This window comes from Anabrus simplex, chromosome 8 (assembly GCF_040414725.1).
Source record: "Anabrus simplex isolate iqAnaSimp1 chromosome 8, ASM4041472v1, whole genome shotgun sequence".
Lineage (NCBI taxonomy): Eukaryota > Metazoa > Arthropoda > Insecta > Orthoptera > Tettigoniidae > Anabrus > Anabrus simplex.
Genome location: NC_090272.1, coordinates 181,036,118 through 181,052,524, shown reverse-complemented (window position 1 = coordinate 181,052,524; position 16,407 = coordinate 181,036,118).

Genomic DNA, 16,407 nt, shown 5'->3' with positions numbered 1-16,407 from the left:
ATCTGCTCCATTGGGACACACAAACTTCCCCACCGTGGCAAGGTCACATGGTTCACAGGGCAGGCCACTCAGCCTACGTGATTATAATTGAGTAGCTATCTGACAGTGAGATGGCGGCCCCAGTCTAGAAAGCCAAGAATAATGGCTAAGTATTTGTTGTACTGACCATATGACACCTTGTGATCTGCAGGCCTTTGGGCTGAACAGCGGTCACTTGGTAGGCCATGGCCCTTTGGGGTTGTTGCGCCATGGGGTTTGGTTTATCAATACATTCTTATTTACAGAAGTTTCAAAACCTGTATACAACTTTTGGAGCCAGCTTTCTTATTGGATGGGGCAATCACCATCAGATAATACTGATGTTCTTATTTTCATTTTCATGGCTACTTACCTTCAAAGACTTCACCTTCATCTATATCTTTACAGAGAAATGTCTTCTTGATTACTTGTAGAATGTTCATTCAGGTATAGACGTAATTACTTTTGCTTGTCTCATCTTGCCAGCTGAATTACGAAGAGCGAAAGACTACCTATTAAAACCTTTGTCAAAAGGAGGTCAGTTTAAACCCTTCAAACAATTCTTTGTCTCAGCGTAATCTAATAGCAAAATGCCAACCCAGAACGATGACATTTCAATACAAATCATCAAGTTGAGAGTAAAGGCTTTTCTTTCCTTTCACATCCTGCAAGACAAGGTCGTCCTAACGAGGGTTATAGTCCAAGAGAGGAGAGGGAAGTGTCAACGATTCCAAGAATTGGACGTCTCATTGATACAGCTCCTCCACACACGAATAGATGAGCCATACTGCATGGCGTGCAGTACATGCAGATCGTATGGCCGACTCTTAACTGTAGCTTTCTCCGACAAGTGCTGAAGTGTGCTCCCATGCTCTCATCTTAATGTGCTATCGTTCACAAATCCAAGCAAGGTTGCCACATCGCCAGTAACTGTATGGGTATCAATCTTTGGCTCGATAACACCACACAATGTGAAGGAGAGGATCACTTACCGATTAATGTTATATCTTTCATTGTAGCGTTTCTGCAGCTCTGCGGATTAAATTATGAGCCACACCTGTCCTCTAGTGTGGTCAGTTCAGTTGTCAAGATTTCTTTAGTTATTTCAATAGACTGATTATGTTGCGATGATCCACTCGTCAACATACCCAAATTTCCTGCTGGAGGTTTGCAGCATGTAATTTATATATATCACAAGGTTCTGTATGCTTTGTTTGCCAAGAGGTCAAGTATGACAGTCTGGCAATTGACTGCTAACATTCAGTTCAGTAGTGGAACTTGTATTCCATGTATCTATCCAGGGACACCACATGGACGAATCAGCTCAATTGGGTTAATGGGAAGTACAGGGCTAAATCTTGTTCCTTTTATATTTCTGTCTGTCTCATCCATGGTTTTGACGATATGAAAGTGAGTACGAGTATTACTAGTAACCCTATTCCTTATGCACCCAGTCCCTGTGCTGAATGGTGTGAAAGTATTGCTCATAGGGTCAAGTGATGGTTGCATTTAAGTGGGCCTGGCAGACTGATATGTAACAGCACCTTCTGGCTTGTCAGTGTAGAAATTTCCCTAGTATTCCTCTTCAGAGTTGCCTAGGCTGCCTATGACAACGAATGGTGGAACTGGTATGGATCCAGCCAGCCCTTGGGCCGATGATTCAACATATGCAGCTAGGTATTGTGTTGACTGATTGTCTCACCTCATTTCCTAAACTGCTCCTTTCTTTTTCTCTTTACATATAACTGTCAACAACCACCCCCTTTGCTTCAATATTGGCTTGAGATGCTCAACTGGATTTGAGTCTGGGAATTAGGAGCTTGTTTTGAACTGCTTTGGTTTGTTCTGTGTGAATACTTCTTTGTTTGAAGGTTGTCTGTGTTTAGTGGTGTTGTCAAACTGTATAAGAATATAATAGTGCCTTTGCCTTTTGATATGCACATTCAGTATCAGTAATGAACCACTTCTAGATTTTGCCATTATAAATATTTGGCTAATCATTTTCTCCCGTTTGTTATCCTGATTGTGTTGCGGTGATCCAGTCATCTTCATACCCAAACACTAGCTAATCAAAAGAGATTATTTTTTGTCTCATCGGACAAAATAATTTTGTCCCAAAAGTCTTGATACTTATTGCAATGTTCTCTGGCAACTTCTATCTCAGGGAACAATATTTACTACTGATTAATGGTTTCTTTTTTGGACATTCTTCCCTGCAAAAATTAAGGTATATTTAAGGATCCATCTTTTCAATACAATGCAGTTTTGCTGTGCAAATTATATCACAACATGCTTATTATGGTACCGGTTTTGGCACTATTTTGTGTCATCAGCCGATCAATTAAAGAGAGCAAGTAAACAAAAACACATACATAACACAAAAAAATAACAAGTATTACACTTAAAAATAAGATAGTCTTAGGTAAGAGTCCAAATTAAAATTAAAAACATTTTTCTTCATAACGTTAGAAATTTTTCTTTCTTCATAATGTAAAGTATTTGAGTAAGAAATATTAGTCTTTGTAATCTTGAGGTAAAGAGGAAAGCCAGGTATTAATGCTAAGGACTAACTAAGTATATGTTAAAACAGTGAGTTGACACATTAAAATCTTTCTAGTTGTTGTTGTCTTGTTGTGACAGAATGAAAGTAGAACACTGATGTGAGAGTTGATATGAGGTGCAGCTTTAAATGCAGTTGATATTCAACAGCGGCTTTAAAATTATATATTCTGGTGCGTCATGAAGTGGCAAGCTATACAGGTGAAGGTCCTTTGTGTTTAAGACCAAAGTTTCGCAGTTTGATGTGGAGTGGCAACCTGATGAAAAAGTGAGGCCTAATTAGGCATGAGAAAGATTTAAGAAGGCAAGGAGATTAAAAAGGAAAAACAGATAGATGGTAGGAGACTCACATTGTTCAGCGTGTCATGGAACCTGATGTATGGAGAGGAACTGAGGTGGAAATCGTGTATGGAAACAGAAAGGGACAGAGGCGGAGTTAGGGAAATAGGGGAGGAGGGACAGGGAGCGGCGAAGAGGGGGAGGCATTTAAGGCGGAGCAGGAGGATGAGGTGGTAGTGGTAAATAACGTGTGAAGGTGTTCAGTATGGCGTGAAAAAGTGAGCCCTGGTTTGAGAACTTGGTATTTTTGAAAACTATGATGAGTAAATTGAAAAGGATGTTAGGTTTCTCTGATATGTTGTTTAAGTTAGGGTTGAAATATTGATCAAGGTGTATAAAACAATTTTCAGTTGTGTCGAGGAGAGGGCCTTTGCTTATTGTCCCGAGGATTTCTTTGTCGTGATCTATATTAGTGAAGTTATGTTTTGAGTCATGCATATGTTGTCCCATCCCCAAGAATCTATTTTATATTTTATCGCGTAGACATGTTCTAAGTACCTAATTTTGAAGCTACCTCCAGTCAATCCTACATAAGAAGAACTGCAGTTGCTGGATTTGAATCTGTAAACACCTGATCTTGAAAGAATGTTAGTTTTATTCAGTGAGGTGGAGTTATGCATCAATTCTACGTTCCTGTTGTTGGTTCTAAAAGATATTTTTGTGTTATGTTTCTTAAAAATATTAGTGATTTTATAAGCATCCTTATTGAAAGTGAAAGTGGTAAAAGTAGGAGGATAGGATTTTTCTTTTAATAGTGTTGTCTTAGGACAACGTTTAAATTTATTGATTATACATTCTACGAAAGAGTTGCCGTAGCCATTGAACCTTGCAATGGTGCGAATAATATTTAATTCTTTGTTAATGTCTTTGTTGGACATAGGTATTTTAAAATCACGGTAAACTAGACTATTGTAAGTTGCACATTTGTGCGCTTGTGGGTATGAGGAATCTTGTCGAATAGTGGCTGCTGTTTGTGTAGGTTTTCTATATATCTTATATGATAATGAGGATGAGAGTCTTTTTATCATTAGATCTAAAAAGTTAATTGATTTATTGGTTTCAGATTCAAGGGTAAATTTAATATGGTGGTCAATATTATTGAGATTAAGGAGGGTGGAGGATGCATCAGCGGCTTAGTCATCAATGATTACTAGGGTGTCATCGGCATACCTAACCCAAAAAAGTATATTTGCAAAACTATTATTATTGTTGATTTTTGTGTGTTCTAAAAAATCCAAATAGATTTCTGCCAAGATTCCCGAGGCCGGTGAACACATTGCCAAGTCATCCTGCGGATATATAATATTGTCAAAGGTGAAATAATTATTATTGACAACCAGTTTTAAGATAGTCATACAGTCCTGAATCTCTAGCTTACTTAGGTGGCTGTGTTTATTTAAGTTCTTTTCAATGATAGGAAATTATTTTTTGGTCTTTATACTGGGATACGTGTTTTCAATGTCAAATGAGTGGAGGGAATTGTTAGGTTGGATTTCAAAGTTTTTAAAATTTCTCTATTAATTCTGTGGTATTCTTAATAGATTTGTTGGACAAAAATTGATATTTTTTCTTTAGGAACTTCTGAATAAATTGGAATAGTTGTACAGAGGGCTAGGTCTGTAATTAATTATTGGGTGAATGGGGACACCGGCCTTGTGGATCTTGGTGAGAGCTTTTGCAGTGGGCAGACCCGTGTTCACGTTTGATAATTTTACTTTTTCCTGATTGGTAAAATGAATGGAAGTGTTCTTTTAAGTTTGTTTTAGTAAACGTTAAATCTGTTGGATGGGATCTTTTTTGACTGTTGAAAAGTTTTATCCATAATAACTCTTGAGTTGCCTTCATCCGCTTTTGTAACAAGTTCGTTATTGTACCGGGATGTACACCTTAACCCCACACATTTAAAAGAAGTGCCTTAAGAAACGCTATCTTTCGAACAAATCTTGAAACAGCTAGTGCATGAAGTTGGGACATTGATCAGAAGATGTTACTACTATATAACAGGAATATGTTTTTTTAAAGTTTCCTGAACTGACTGGATTTCTTTGTTTTGTTTTGATGTATCACAGGTACCGTAGTTCGCACTTTTATCCATTGATGTCTCTTCAAAAAACTGAGGTCATGCACTCTGGTGCAAAGTGGAATAATTAGAGATTTGAAGAAATGTTGTGTTTATTGGTTTTCTCAACTGAATGGACTTACATTATTTTTGGTACTTCAAGGTTTGCAACACTTCCTTCTCATCCTGCCAGCTTTTGAGTCTGGCCAATGGCAAATTTTCTGTATTTTTTCAGCCAATCATAAGCTTCTTGTAACTTTTGATTATCCAGTATAATGAGAAGGTGTGTCCGGATTTAGTCCAGAGCCTTCTCGAACCCTACTCTCGGGTATAAAAGCTGCGGTTTTTTCAAGTTAACTTGTCTTATTGATCGTCGAATTTCTGAGTGTGTGTGTTAAGACAGGAGGCGGGAGCCTCATTCATCGGCGGGCAGAACATCAGTTAAGGTAATGGCCAACAGTTTTTCCACCTAAGTAGTTATCTTCGCAAGCTGACCCGAGGAGAAGGTTCTAATCTTTAACTATGTAACCGTCCGTTTTCTAAAATGTAAACTTTCTTCTTTCTCGTGTAAAATTTCATAAAGACTTAAACTGTAAATCGGGGATAGAGAGTGCGTTACCCTCGCGAATTCCCCATCAATTTATCTTGAGGTGACTATGATTTTGTAACTGTTTTTCTCATGTAAATCATTAATTAACTTTTCCTTCTAGTCACCTCAGTAGTGTGGGATTAGCCTCTGCATCATCGGGCTGCAAGCCCAAGTAGGGTTTTTGTTGAGAATATTTAAATATATTCATATAACTCTGGCTGAGCCACCATCAAGTAGCGCCACCTACACACTACGGTTTCTTTGTCCATTCTGACACGTCACAATTGTAATCTCCATGTCTATTGTTTTCACAGTATCCATCTGTGATTTACGTATGTGAATGGTGTCATTTTAATATAAACCGTGCTGACCTTATTACTTTCCGAAACATCGTGCCTTTTCAACAGGTTATGGGCCCAGGATGCGCGTTAGGAAAGTGATTGAATGTGTAGTGATAAAATACACTGAAAAATAGACGCGTGAAAATATCGTGTCGCGCACGGTTGCTAAGGTTGAGTTAAACATTTAGCGAAGGGACTTCTGCGAAAGAAATAGTGTGTGAAGATGAACACTTCAAGTACGGTACACATGGAGACGTTGTCAAAAGAGAACTTTGACACGTGGAAAAATCACATGAAGGCTGTGTTAGTAAAAAATTGTACGTGGGTGTACGTAGCTGGGATAAAGGTTTAGCCTGAACCGGTCAGCGAGAATGCGGCCGCTATTACAGAATGGGAAGAACGTGACAGTGAAGCAATGTCAGATATCATCTTGGCGATTCAACCCTCGGAATTGAAACAGGTAAAATATTGTGTCACTTCGCGCGAACTATGGCTAAAACTAGAGTCGATTTACCAATTGAGGGGTCCAGCACGGAAAGCAACATTATTAAAGCAGATAGTGCTTCAAAGGATGAGTGAAGATGGGGCTGTACGCGATCATTTGCGGAGATTTTTCGACGCCGTGGACAAGCTTAGTGATATGGACGTGGCAATCAACGATGATTTTTTATCCATATTACTTCTGTATAGCTTGCCAGTCAGTTTCGAATACTTTCGGTGCATGATAGAATCTCACAACGAACTTCCAAAGCCCGAGGTATTACGCATAAAAATTATCGAAGAAAGTGACGCGAGGAGCAGTGACCGGAACAACATGATGCAAAACTGTATGGCTGTTGAATGAAAATACAAGAACAAGACTTATAGAACGTCCACAAGCAAAGTCGATAAAGGTGAAAACGGAGGATCCACATCTCTTCGTTGCTATCGTTGTAAAAGATGGGTCATAAGACGAAGGAGTACAAATCGAGTAAAAATGATCATGGCAATGCTCTCAAGGCCGAAGGAAGTACCTCGCTATATATTATATCAGAACTGAACTCGTGCAAGTTCGTGACGGACCGCGGCGCAGATACAGTGTGGTGCCTCGACAGCGGCTGTACATCGCACATGTGTAAAAATCTGGATTATTTTTCACAAGTAGAATCCGGTGTTTCTGACGATCTAAAGTTAGCGAACAGCTCTACAACGAAAATTAATGCAAAAGGTGTTGTGACAATGTCAGTGGACATTGATGGCTGTGATAAAAGTTTCAACCTGTCCTATGCGATACATTATACGTGCCGGTACCTGATCTGCGTACTAATCTACTCTCAGTCGGGAAGATCGTAGAGAGGGGTCACTGCGTAGTGTTTGACAAAACATCCACTCGAGTTAGAGATGCGAACGATAGTACCTTATTCATTGCACATAGAAAAGATGGACTTTATGACGTTAATGGGTCGTACACCGAAGAACAGGGAAAAATTGCCCGAGCTGGAGATACGCGCAAAGGGTCTATTGGACTGGCACATTCGATTGGGGCATCTAAAGATAACGGATCTACGTGAGGCAGTGAAGAATAAAAGGATAGAGGTCTCATCGTCGCCATAAGACCTATCTGTGTCGGTGCGACGTAAAACAAATAGCAAAAAAAGGATATAGTGGATCAAAGTCATCGACACTGAAGAGGATTTTGAATGCGAGATCTGTCTCCAAGGAAAGATCACACGTACCGGTACCCCCTTTCCGAAGAAGTCCGATAGGAAAATGGAACCAGGAGAATTGACTCATTCCGATATTTGTGGCCCAATGAGGGTTTCCTCGAATGGAAATGCACGTTACTTCGTCTCATTCGTCGACGATGCGACTGGATGGTCCGAAGTGAAGTTTCTTCGTCAGAAAAATGAAGTCGTTAATGAGTTTCAGGACTTCAGGAAACGTCTGGAAACACAGAAAAACGCGAAGATTTTGCAGTCTGATAATGGTCCGGAGTACGTGAATTCCCAATTCGACGCATTTTTGAAAAGCTGTGGGATCCTACGATGCCTGACGATTCCGCGTAACCTGGAACAAAATGGAGTAGCGGAAAGGAAAATCCGTACACTCGTCAAGATGGCCAGATGTTTAATAGTGCAGTCTGGACTTCCTCCTTCTTTCCAGGCTGAGGCTGTTTCAGCAGCGAATTACTTTAGGAACAGATGTCCTACTAGTAAATTGGGTGGACGAACTCCTTACGAAGCCTGAACTGGAAAGGTTACAAATGTTTGTAAATTCGAAAAATTTGGATGTGAGACCTACTGCCTAAATCGATCGCTGAACGTAGGAAAATTCGATCTTCGGGGACAAAAGGGCATATTCCTCGGATATGCGGAGCAGACAAAAGGTTTCAGAATTTGGATACCACAGGAGCGAAGAGTGGAAATCCCACGTGATGTCAAGTTTTTGAAAGAAGACAGAAAAGAGCAAAAATATGATCTTGATATTTTTCCAAGTCAGCGCCCAAATGTAGAGCACTTTGATGATCATCCCAGGATAGAGCCAGAGCAGGTTGATCCTTTCATCAATGTAAACATAACTCCTAGAGACACAGGATGTACAGAAAGCATCAAAGATCCGGGTTGTTCAGAAGAAGAATTTCTTGGTTTTGAAAATGAACCAGAACCAGAAACACGACAATCTCGACATGCTCCAGGAAGACCAAAAATGAATCGTTCGCGCACATGAGGCAAACCTTGAAAGCTTTACCAGGCACACGGTGGAGGACAAACTGATTCGGTATGTCTGGCTGGGGTTCCAATTCAGATGGCATTTTCAGGTCCAGAGAAAAATGAGTGGATGCTGGTGATGGCAGATTAATTTGTCTCTATTCTAAGAAACAAGTCCTGGGATCTTGTAGACCGCCTAGAAAATAGGACGACAATTGGAAGTCGTGTAGTCCTTAGGAATAAGTACGGAGCAAATGGTAAGATCACAAGATGGAAGGCTAGAGTCGTGGCCAGGGGTATTTTCCAGAGGCCAGGTATAGATTATAATGAAACGTTCGCGCCAGTAGCACGATTCACCTCAATACGAATGGCTATCGCGCTCGCTGCTCATCATGGAATGTATGTCCGACAATTCGATGTAGCAACTGCATACTTAAATGGAATTTTTGCAGAGGAAATCTTTATGGAAGTACCAAACTACACCAGAGAAATACTCTAATTCATCATACAGCAAAGCAATACAACATCCGAGATCATAGCTGAAGACAAGCGGATGCCGAAGATGTTGAACAAGGATTGTGTGTGCTGTATTAACAAGGCTCTGTATGGCTTGAAGCAGGCTGACTGCTGTTGGCACCAATGCTTGAACGAGCAACTACTAAAGCTTGGTGTCAAACCAACGTCCGGCGATTCGAACGTCTATGTGAAGGGTTCTGATGCTGACGCTCTCCTAATCATAGTTTATGTTGATGACATTTTAGTATTGTCACGGAATTCGAGAGAAATTGACGAGGTCTACAAGTTTCTACAAAAGTCGTTTGAGGTTAAAGACCTAGGAGACATTAAGTACTGTCTCGGGATTGATTTTTCTCGAGATTAATCCGGTATCACCTTGAAACAGAAAGGTTAAGTTATAGACATCTTAGATCGCTTTCGAAAATCTGATTGCAAGCCCGTGGCCACACCAATTGAAGCTGGAATTAAACTGTCAAGATCAAGTACTTGGTACAAGAATGATGGCGAGAGACCCCCCTACAGAAAGCTCATAGGTGCTCTTATGTATACCGAGCTCGATAGCTGCAGTCGCTTAAGTGCGGCCAGTAACCAGTATTCGGGAGATAGTGGGTTCGAATCCCACTGTCGGCAGCCCTGAAGATGGTTTTCCGTGGTTTCCCATTATCACACCAGGCAAATGCTGGAGCTGTACCTTAATTAAGGCCACGGCCGCTTCGTTTCCTCCCCTAGCCCTTTCCTGTCCCATCGTCGCCATAAGACCTATCTGTGTCAGTGCGACGTAAACAACTTGTAAAAAAATTCGCTCTTATGTACCTATCAACTGCAAAACGCCCAGACATATCTCATGCAGTGAGTGTCTTTAGCCCATACGATGATTCTTTTGGCAAAGAACACTGACAAGCAGCAAAGAGGGTACTGATGTACCTGAAAGGTTCTTCTGATGTGGGAATCGCCTTTGGAAGCGATGCCAGTAATTTAACTGGCTATGTAGATGCTGATTGGGCTGCATGCATCAACGATCATAGATCATACTCTGGGTTTGCCTTTACAATGTATGAGGGAGTTGTATCTTGGGAATCCAGGAAAAAATGGACAGTGGCATTGTCCTCAACAGAGGCTGAATATATGGCCTTGAGTGAAGTTTCAAAAGAGGCAGTGCACTTACTACGACTAGCAAGGGAAGTAGGCATTAACTGTGTGTCGACTGTACAGCTATATAACGACAACATTGGAGCTCAGAAACTTGCTGGAAATCCTGTTTTCCGCTCTCGGACTAAGCACATTGATGTGCGACATAATTTTGTACGAGATGTTCTTTCATCTGGGGACATTCACCTCGAATACTTGTCAACTGAGAAGATGTCTGCAGATATATTAACCAAGGGACAATCGAAGGATAAGCACTGGAAGTGCTTAGAGTGTCTGGGTGCCAGAAGACTGAAACGTTGAAGTTGGTTCAGCCTTCGATACGGGGTGTTGAGAATGTTTATATATATTCATATTTGACGAGAAGAGATAGAATTATAGGACACATCTTAAGACACCCAGGACTTATTCAGTTGGTTTTTGAAGGAAGTGTAGGTGGTAAGAACGGTAGGGGTAGACCAAGTTATGAATACGACAAGCAGATTAGAGCAGATGTAGGGTGCAGTAGTTACGTAGAAATGAAAAGGTTAGCACAGGATAGGGTGGCATGGAGGGCTGCATCAAACAAGTCTATGGATGGATGACTCAAACACACACTTTCATATGACTGGCTGAGCCACCATCAAGTAGCGCCACCTACACACTACGGTTTCTTTGTCCATTCTGACACGTCACGATTGTAATCTCCATGTCTATTGTTTTCACTGTATCCATCTGTGATCTACGTATGTGAATAGTGTCGTTTTAATATAAACCGTGTCCGACTCGTTGGCTCAATGGTCAGCGTACTGGCCTTCGGTTCAGAGGGTCTTGGGTTCGATTCCCGGCAGGGTCGGGAATTTTAACCATCATTGGTTGATTTCTCTGGCACGGGGGCTGGATGTATGTGCTGTCTTCATCATCATTTCATCCTCATCACGACGCCTACAGGCGTCAAATCAAAAGACCTGTACCTGGCGAGCCGAACATGTCCTCGGGCACTCCCGGCACTAAAAGCCATACGCCATTTCAATATAAACCGTGCTGACCTTATTACTTTCCGAAACATCGTGCCTTTTCCACAGTTTTAAAGTGTGCGCCTCCATAAATTCTTGAGTTTGGGCCAGTAATTTAACCTGTTCTTCTTTTTCACGAAGGCTCAGTAGGATGGGTACTAGATACACCTGTGTAAACTAAATTGTAAATTGTGCCTAGAGAGGCCATAAATTGAAAGGTATTGTGAAAAGTTGCCTTGAGTAGTCCGTAAGAGTTTGGGTGCGCAGTCTCCTCGGTAGAAATTGTAGAGCATGTAAGCTCTTGTGGAGTTCGGTAATAGATTTCTGTGTATTATTGAGTGGAGCCTTTGGAAGGCCGTATTTTAACCGTTGGAGCAAAGTGCTGTTGAAAATTGTGTTTTGGGAGATTTCTCTCCTTATCTATCTAAACGCAACATTAGCGAATTTGGAAACTCGTAAATTTGGAGATTGAAGCTCAAAACTTGTAAATTACCAATCCTTGGGTTTTCTATTCTTTTATCTGAATTGCTATTTTGTACCTGAAATATCTTTTGTTCACATTTAATTTTCTTAAAAGAAATGTAACCTTTATTTTGAAGTTTTAAATGAATCTTTGACTTTCGTAGATAGACCCATTCCAGCCCACACCTTCTTTCACCCCTGCGTTCCACAGATAACCCCGGAACAGTTGCCTTTAATTTTTTTTTAGTTCGAAAATGTGTTTTTGTTCGACGAAAGAAGCCCTGCTAATTGTATCATTAAGGGGTATTCTTTTGTTTTTAGAAATGAAGACCTCATTTAGTTTTCTTTTTATATCGACTCTATTTTCATCCTGCAATTCCGATGGCATTTTATTGATGCCTAGCTCAGATTCTATAACTAAATTAGTGGCTATATTGATTGTGTTAAAGTTTGGCCAACTGTGTTTGGGCGTTTTGAAAGAATGGAATTTTCCTCATCATCTAATTTTGTTTTGGATAAATTGACACCTGAAGGGTGGAATTGTTCGATTTAATTTTCGGCTGTGCTGGTTTCTTTGGTTACTTTTGCAAGAATCTTACTTGGTGCTGGATTGTTTGTTAGTGCATTGAGCTTCCTCTCTAAGGTTAGCTGTTTCTTAGGAAGCGCGTCAAACAGTCTGTTCTTGACTTGAACTTGAAATAAGTTCCATTGGGTGCTTGAAAATAAGGATTCTTATAAAATCACTAATACTTTTAAGAAACATAACACAAAAATATATTTTAGAACTAACAACAGGAATGTAGAATTGGTAGATAACTCCACCTCAGTGAATAAAAGTAACAGTTTTTCAAGATCAGTTGTTTACAGATTCAAATGCAACAATTGCAGTTCTTATGTAGGGCAGACCAGACGTAGCTTCAAAATTAGGTACCGGTACTTAGAAGATGTCAACGCGTTAAAATATAATAGATTCTCGGCGGTGGGACAACATATGCATGACTCAAACCATAACTTAGAAATCCTCGGGACAATAAGCAAAGGCCCTCTCCTCGACACAATTGAAAATTGTTTTATACACCTTGCTCAATATTTCAACCCTAACTTAAACGACATATCAGAGAAACCTAACATACTTTCCGATTTTCTCATCATAGTTTTTAAATATACCAAGTTCTCAAACCAGGGCTCACTTTTCCACGCCATACACAACACCTTCACGCGTTAATTTCCCCTACCACATCACCCTCCTGCCCCGCCTGAAATGCCACCCCCTCTTCACCCCTCCCTGTCCCTCCTCACTTATTCCCTTAACTCCGCCTCTGTCTCTTTCTGCTTCCGTTCACGATTTCAAGCTCAGCTCCTCCTCAGCTCCTCTCTATACATCAGGCTCCACGACACGCTGAGCAAGGTGAGTCTCATACTATCTATTCGTTTTTCCTTTTTAATTTCCTTGCCTTCTTACATCTTTTTCGTGCCTAAATGGGCCTCTTTTTTCATTATGTTGCCACTCCGCATCAAACTGAGAAACTTTGGTCTTAAACACACAGGACCTTCACCTGTATATTTGTCACTTCACGGCGTACCGGAATACATAATTTTAAAGCTGCTGTTGAATATCAACTGCATTCAAAGCTGCACCTCATATCACCTCTCACATCATTGTTCTACTTTCATTCTGTCATAACAAGACAACAACTAGAAATATTTTAATGTGTCAACTCTGTTTTAACATGTACTATCTTAGTTAATCCTTAGCATTCATACCTGGCTTTCCTCTTTACCTCAAAATTACAAAGACTAATATTTCTTACTGAAATACATAACATTATTAAGAAAGAAAAATATCTTACATTATGAAGAAAAAATGTTTTTAATTTTAATTTGGACTCTCACCTAAGACTATCTTATTTTTAAGTGTAACACTTGCTATTTTTTTGTGTAATGTATGTGTATATTGCCTTGTGTTTTTGTTTACTTCCACGAACCTACTATGCTGGCGGAGCAGGGGGAGAGGTGATACTCCCACGTGGCGCTTCCCAGGTGGCGGATAGTGGGGTCCTAACCGGCTTGCCGGCGGACTTGAGGGAAATAAAATACTTCTCGCGGACCAAACACACTACCCCCTGTGGGTGGGGGACGCAGATGAAGAATACACTCACGATATCCCCTGCCTGTCGTAAGAGGCGACTAAACGGGCCCCCTAGGGCTCTCGACTTGGGGGCGTGGGTTGGCGACCACTGGACCTTTAGCTGAGTCCTGGGATTGCTTCCACTTGTGCCAGGCTCCTCACTTTCATCTATCCTGTCCGACCTCCCTTGTTCAACACTTGTTCTTTTCCAACCCCGTCGGTATTAGAGCATTCGAGGCCTAGGAAGTCTTTCATTTTCACGCCCTTCGTGGCCCTTGCCTTTCTTTGTCCTTACTTCATTTATCGAAGTGACGGATCAATACTTTTTCCTTCTTTTTTCTCTTTATCTACCGCCTGTGGCTGGGGGACGCAGACAAAGAATACACCCATGGTATCCTCTGCCTCTCGTAAGAGGCAACTAGAAGGAACGACCAAGGGATGATTGTATTAGAACCATGAAACTACTTTTCATAAGTACCATCTCGCGGGGAACACCGTTGATTGCCTGTACTTGCGAGTAGTACCACTATATTAGGTACGAAATAGGTTTATAATTAGTAGCAGCAGGGAGTGGTTCACTGTGGGTTTCCAGTACCCGTACGTCGTACTCTTGTGAGCAACACCACGGATCTGGGCGTTGCCTGCGATTAGTACCACTATATGTGCGGCACCGTGGGTCTGCGTTGCCTGTACTTAGTAACTGCTATGTGAGGAACACCACGGGAATACCGGCGCCCGTGATTAGTACACCTAGGTGAGGAATACCATCGGTTTGCGTTGCCTACGTGTGGCGCCATTATGTGAGAAACACCATAGGTCTGCGTTACCTGTACGACGTCCAATACTTGTGAGTGGTACCATAATGTTTGGAACACCGTGAGTTTACGCTACCTTCGATTAGTACCGCAAAGGCCCTCTCCTCGACACAATTACTAGCGATAAGTGCCATTATGCGGGACGGTTGACATGGATATTGACCCCTTTAGACAAGTATCATCGATTCAGGATTGGGCTTTGGAAGCAGTCCCTTCGTCAGTAATATTGTTTCTGGGAAGGTGAGGCATTTTGCGTCAGAACCATTGAGTGTTTTGAATTCATATTCATCAATTCATTCCTCATCACGTTTTGAATTCTGGCCAGTGGATGAATTTTGTACTTTTAAATTGTAATCGCATTTCGTCTCATTTCGTACCATAAGGGCCGATGACATAGATGTTAGGCCCCTCTAAACAACAAGCATCGTCATCATCATCATCATTTTGTTTACTTGCTCTGTTTAATTGATCGGCTGATGATGACACAAAATAGTGTCTCAACTGGTACCATAATAAGCAAGTTGTGGTATAATTTGCACAGCAAAACTGTATTGTATTAAAAAGGTGGATCCTTAAATATACCTTATTTTATTGTACTTCTCAGTTCTTTACGAAACAGTTATGAAATTCTTAACTTTGAATATTATTCCCTGATAACTACATCAATAAAGAGTACGATGGATTGTCAAACTGCTAACTTTTTTCTGAAAGATGTATTTTATTACAAACCTTAATTTTGGGACACTGATGGATTACTTCTCACTTGTCTTGCAATAAATCACTCTTCCTTAACATTGAGCTTTTTTCCTATGTTTTAATGTTTTTGTAGTACTTACACATTTAAATTTCTATATAATGTGTTGAAAATTTTGTTCATTTTTCATGCACTCCTCAATTTTCATGACAAATACCCTGTATTACAATTGAATCGGTCAGAGCTACAAGATATTATATCATATTTTGATACATTTTTAGGAGAAGGAAAACTCATCCATCGTTTTCAAAAAATTGCTACACGTAAGATACACCTACATTGATTATTACAAGCTAATGACAAGTATTACATAATGAGAGTGGAGAACCAGTCAGAATCTTTAGTTTTGAGATACCTACTTTATAAAAGTAACACAATTCCTTCTAGCTCTGAACTTGATTTTTCATTATTAATAGATATATTAAAACACATTATACATTGTTTGCTACCTGAAATGTAACAAGTTGTGCATACATAATGTTTTACAATACAGCACAGCCAATTGTTTTACCAAACATTTATACCTTAAAAGTATTTACTGTAAGTAGATAATCCACATACTTCCAGTAGAAAAATAAATAAATGCTTGGGTACAGTTAAAACAGATATGATAAAAGTAATTAAGCCCAAAACATTTGCAATGTGCCAATGGCCGTAGCCGTGTTGAAACACCGGATTCTGTGAGATCTCCAAAGTTAAGCAACATAGGGCATGGTTAAGATTTGGATGGGTTGCCACGTGCTGTTGGTGGGAGTAAGGGAATGGAGGAACTGGCCACCCTAACGTACGTAGACTCCAGCTCAGGCACATCTCCGCGGAGGTTTCGACCTGCCTTCGGGCAGACTACACCCTTACTTTACAATTTGCAACGTAATATATTTGAATTGTTCTCATGTTTGTTGGTTTTAAATAAAATCTTGATGTACTCTAACTGGTTTCTTTTTTTGTTTTACAGTACAAAGAGTGCACGGAAATAGAATTAGTAAATTGCAAGCATGT